Source organism: Pituophis catenifer, unplaced genomic scaffold, assembly GCF_029215685.1.
Source record: "Pituophis catenifer annectens isolate HBS135680 unplaced genomic scaffold, rPitCat1.0.hap2 SCAF_3, whole genome shotgun sequence".
Classification (NCBI taxonomy): domain Eukaryota; kingdom Metazoa; phylum Chordata; class Lepidosauria; order Squamata; family Colubridae; genus Pituophis; species Pituophis catenifer.
Window position 1 is genome coordinate 59,903,362 of NW_027256883.1, and position 6,072 is coordinate 59,909,433.

Genomic DNA, 6,072 nt, shown 5'->3' on the forward strand with positions numbered 1-6,072 from the left:
GTGGAGGGGGGGTACTTTTATAAAAAGAGCTGCAAGCTACAGAAAGGATCTTGAATGAGCAGTGCTTTCTGTGTTGGATGGGACAAGAAGAAACCTTATTTGCTGTCAGAATTTTTGTCATGGTAAGCCTTCTTCAAATTTTAAGTTTGTCTATTGATTGCAATACTGCAAAATGTAGAGATGTGCACTTTCAAATGATTTTCAGATAGACTAGCTGCTTTGATCAGAAGGCATTTGGTAGCACCTTCTTAAATTAACAGGCTTTATTAAAAGTTGCTATGAACCAAAGCTCATTTCTGGTTTTTGACTAATGTAGCCTAATACATCTGTCCTATAAGTGTGTACTTAGTTCAGAAGAGCTATCATTTTGGAAATTTGTACCAATTTTATTTCTATGTGCTGTTGTTTGACCGTTGCCCAAGGTGCAGACACAATTTATACATTGTGCTAAATTGTAATAGGGCATATATTATGATAGCTTGATGTATATATCCAATGTGATTTGGCAGTTTGTTTTTTCGGCTCAGCATATAGATGATTCCTATCACTGTAGTTTATTATTAAATCACAATGGGTCAATTTGCCTTTGTACAGATCTAATTAGAGATAGTACTGCTTTAACATATCTTCCTCTTTATCTGTATTTGAAGAGAGAAGGAAATCCATCTTTACAACTTTATAAGATAAGACAAATTGACAAGCTACTGGAATCGTTTGGTAGAGATTATAATGTTAAAATAATGGAATAAACCAAATTTAACTTTCCATGTTTTCATCAAGAAAGGGTACCTGTTCTCCAGCATTTCTTTCCTCTCTTCATCTAACTGGGAAATCTCATTTTCTAGTCTCATTTTGAGACATTATTAGGGAATTACAAAGGCCCTATGCTCTGCAGCCTGCTAATCGGATAAATCTGACCCACAAGTCAGAACATTACATAATTTAATTCATTGCTTCCCATATGCTAAGCCAATGCACTTTGGGCTTCTTACTTAGCATGACATGTGCTAGGACAGAGAAAAGATCATGGTTTGTTTTAGAGCAGGAAACCATCATTTTCTTCCTCATGGCAACTTTGGCAATTTGATAAGTAAATGGGGTATAGTTCGTTAATAGATTTCTTAGCTTATTCCTGATTTGCCTTTTGTCAATTCAGAGATATGTAAGATGAGGAGAGGGAAACAATCATTTTACTTATCTGCATGGCTGGTTTTTTTCAGGGGTGTTCAATCAGGCATTATGAAATCAATTGTTTCCTTAGTATAATATGTACATATGTATGCATTATATGTAGCCGTACGGTATGGCCTAAATGCTAACTTGCAATGCTTGGGAGATTTTGCTCAGGCACGCTTGTCAAGATGTGACTGCAGTTAATGTTACTATGAAATCTAAAATGCCACAGATTTGAGGAGCCTTGTGCACAAAAATCACTAATTATCCAGTACTCATGGGAAAAGTTTTCTTTTAGAATACTTTTTTAATTTAATTCTTAAAACAAAAATGAAGCTCCTGTTCTGGTGGGATCAAGTGGAAGCTGAATGCTATTTAAATGCTGGTATTAAATACACCCTAAACTCAGAGATCAAAACCCAGGATGTAAAGCATGAAATGAATAAAATGGCTACAATAGAGTTGGGAACAGAGCCACAATGCCAAGAGCTACAGGACAGCTGATATCAACTGAGGGCAAAGAGAATTATTGATCCCTAGGAGACCAGGTCATTACCACACTCAGCAAAATACTCACTTTCCTGATTAGCTTTATAGCCTTTTACTGAAGTTTATTACGATAAAGGGGGGAAAATAGGTACTTTATCCAGACAGCAATGGAGAAATATCTCTTTCCACATCAAATAGTCGAATCAGTTCTGATCCCTAGAAGGTAAATAAACCTGAAGATGCAAGGGCAATCCTACTTCTCTCCATGGACCTGTCTTGCAGGGTTGCTGTTTTACAGTTTATCAAATCATTGGGTAAAGCAACCACCATGCTAAAAGCTATATCTGATTTTTTGTACAGTAACTGGTGGCAAAGAGTCTCTTGCATCCAACTAAATTCTGGGTAACCACACTTGCATGCCTGGGCAACGGTGCAAAAGTAGTCTGCCATGGAAGTTTCCTATACCAAAATTATACAAATTTATTGATTTATTTATTTTGTCGAGTACGTATTAGATAGTAAGTATAAGCATGAATTGAATACATAAAATGAATACCATTAAAGGGAACATTAGGACAGGGACAGTAGGCACGCTGGTGCTCTTATGCACGCCCCTTACAGACCTCTTAGGAATGGGGGGAGGTCAACAGTAGCCAGTCTAAGGTTAAAATTTGGGGGGTTTGGGGATGAAACCACAGAGTCAGGTAATGCATTCCAGGCATCACGCTAGAATCCAGATCTAACGGCAAAGCCAATCAGAAAACGCTGCCTTTTTTATTTTTTTTTATTCTCAGGGATTTCTCCTCGCTTAGTGAACGGTACAGTCGGGTTTTTGCAGAGGTGCTGGCCGGGGCAAAATCTCTCCCGACTGCCAGCCAGCGTGTCCCAAAGGCCCCTAGCAGGATAATGCAGACGGGACGGAGGACCGGGGGTTGGGAAATCGGCCTCGGGGAAGCGCTGGTGGGCCGCCTCGCTCCTCCCTGTCCGCGCCTTGCACCGGCTACTCCTCCCTCCCGCCGCGGAAAGCTCATAAAAAAGGCAGCCTCCGCCCGGCCACTTGAAGTTGCTCAACCGGAGACAGGAGCCAATCGCGGGCGAGCGAGTCAGCGCGGAGCCGAAGAAGTGGCTTGACAGCTTCCCGGCTAGCCGGCTGCCCTTAAAGGTTTGAGCGGCGAGGGAGGGCGGAGTGGCCGCCGAGGAGATTGCCCTCTTGAGTAGAGACCCCCTTAGCCGGCGCCTTGTAAGTATTGGGCTCCCCCCTCCGAGTATCTCTCCGAGGGGCTTCCTTCGCCCTCTTCCTTGGACGTCCCGTTGAGAAATGCCAGCACGAAGGAGAGACCAGGAGGGGGCTCGAAGGTCGCCCACCTCAGCCGCGTCGCTTGCTCTCCCGAAGTCCTCCATTGGCCCACCTCGCCCTTTTTTTCTCCACCCTTCCATTTCGCCCTGGCAATGCCACCTCAAGAGGAGAGAGAGCCAGTCGAGATGGGCCAGAATGAGCCTCTCTTGCCCAGCCTGACAGTTTCCATCATCTTTAGTTGGCAGCACCCTGGCTGAGCTGATGGGAGTGGGCTCTGGTTCCTACCAGGGAAGTCTGGGTTTGAGGGTGGCTGTGTGGAAGCATTTCTGTGGCCTGTGAGGTTTCTTTTGGGGTCAATTTCAGACAGGGTTAGGGTGAGGTTTCTGGAGCAGCCATGTGTTCCTGTAAGGCTTCAATGACCAGATTAACATGGCTTTCCACAGAGGGGTCAAAACCTGGCTTTGTTGCCTTGCAAAGACACAGGGGCCCACGCAGACATGGAGCTGGTTGGCCCCATAAAATGCCCCTTGGCTGTATTAACAACTCCAAATCTTCCCATCTTGGAACTTTCTTTTCTTTTCTTTTCTTTTTTTTTGTAATTTTATAATGTTTGACATTTCTTTTTTTTTTAAAAAAAAAAAGTTAATCCTAAATTATTTAGTTTTTAATGTTTTATTATATTAATTAAATTGTACACCCCTATGGAGCATCTCTACAAGAGAGATGTATGGTCAAGAAGTCTGATAAATCAAATAAATAAATAAAAGATAAGGTAATTTGTTAAGCCATAATTTTTTTTAAAAAATGGAACCTGTGAACTGGGCTGAAACACATTTAGGGAAAGCAACTGAGGGCCAACTTGCTTAGTCCCCCACAAACATTGTATTGTAATTTACTATTAACATTATTAGCAACCAATAAATTGCCAGATGAGTCAGTTTTAAATAATTATATTGTATACATCTGTATGAAAACATATAAATAGCAATAGCAATAGATTTATCATTTCAAATAAAACATATGGATCAGGGGTGTCAAAATGGCAGCCTGTGGGCTGACACGTCATGTGCAGGCCGTGTCCATCCCAGTTCTGTGAAGGGAAAAAATGTGATACATAACATGACCCTGCGAGTTTGTCACCAGTGATATAGATAAATCAAATACAACTGGATAATAAAAAATGCATTAAAAAAATTTAAAAATGCAGAAAAAGAAAAAATTAGGAAAACAAACCTTCCTCCTTCATCCCCAGCAAGTATAATCAACATTAACGACTTATCACTATCTCTTAAAAATCCAATCAAGCACCGCTTCATTCCATATTTCCTCCCATTCTCTGTCTCTAAAGCCTGTCTCTAAAATCCCATAGCTCCATATTAAACAGCAAAAGTCCATTAAGATGATTAAAAATAGCATAAACATTACAAATTGTATTTATTACAACCAATTTAATCCTTCCCTTCTGTTGAAACAGATCCTGTTTCCTCTTTTCAAATAATCGGTCAGAAAACAAACATTACCAGAAATAACCATCATCATCCACCCAAATCATAAAAGCTCTAGACATCACCAGAAATAACAATCATATTATTTGATCAAATAAACCAATTTTGTATTCTTTCTCCCAATGATCTTTAAATTCTTCAAAGAAAATTCTAGCACCTGCTTTCTTGTTCTTTGTCTCAGAATTCTTGTCATTTTTTTTTCAGACCCCTTTTGTAATTCCAGTGTGGTACCCTGCTGCCCATTGGGAGACTAAGAAGACTAAGATAGATTGGTGCTTGCTGGCTGGGTGCTTGCTGGCTGCCTGAAAAAAGCCTAGAAATTAGTGGATTGTGACTTGTGCCTCTTCAGTAACACCTTCTGATTCTACTATAAAGTTAAATAGCTCAAAGACTTTCATCAAACATTTATTTTAATGTAGCCATCTGGTGTCTTCTAGTGTTCAGCCTTCAAAGTCATCTTATCACTTTCAAAGTAAAAATGAGAAGATTTTCTCTGGAGAAAGGATCCTTTGAATTATCTTCAAAGTCTTAAATCAAATCCATTTGAGTCCTTAATCCATTTAAAACTTTCAAAAGGCAACAATATCCATCCTTTTGCTGTAAAAAAAAAATATTACAAATCTTTAAACTTGTAGTTAGACATTTTTTAAAGGATTGAAGGGGACTTGCTTAGCGATTTCAATAAGATTTGCCAGTCTGAAGGTACTCAGTCTTAAAAAAACAATCAGCCAAAGGGGAAAAAAGATCCAGAGTGATTATGAAATGAGCCTTGGTTGAACATAAAGTCCATATAGAAGACATTAGCACAATGAAATCCCACAACTAGCCAATCTCAAAATGCAGTTCCTGTTGTCTGCTGACAAAAAAAGCTTGCAGTGTATATATGAGTAAACTTGCAATCTCTCCTTACTTAGAGATTTTGGCAGCCCGAATCCTGCATTCAAGCACTGTTTTTGGCTGCAGTGTACAAATTTACCATGGCGAAAAGTGCTCCCTGTCACATTAGATAGGATGAGGTCTCTGTATGCTACTTTCCATTTGTAAACCCCTATCCTTTTCTTGCTGTTTTTCATAGCAAAAGGCAGAAACTGTTCAATGTTATTTGATTGATAACGTGTCTACCACCTACAAAGACCACAAACCTAAGCCTCAGCTATTATTTTAGGATCCACATTTTTCATTTGCTAGTTTTTTTGCCAAATAGGTTAAATTGTTGCTGATGTCCTGACATGTTCTTCACTACCTTCTAAATATTCCCCAATAGCATCCTCTGTTCCCATGATGTTGCCTTCATCTTGACTGCAGCCTGCGAGTAGAACAGGATTTAATCAGTTTTAAATGTGGCAGGATTAAAACAGTAATTTCCCCCATTTTCTCTCACCTTCCAAGGGCAGACCCAAAGTGTAAAATTTATTAGGCTATGTCACCATTACCCTGGACGGAAGTCAGGACTGGCAGTAATTGCAATAAAAAGTGATAGAGCTGGGATAGCGATCAGCAATGGGCATGTCATGCCAGTGTTGTTTTTTGTCAACTCACAGATCGGGTGGATAACATTTATGGTAGGAAACAGTTAATGAACTTTAACTAACTGTTGTAAGAGTGTCT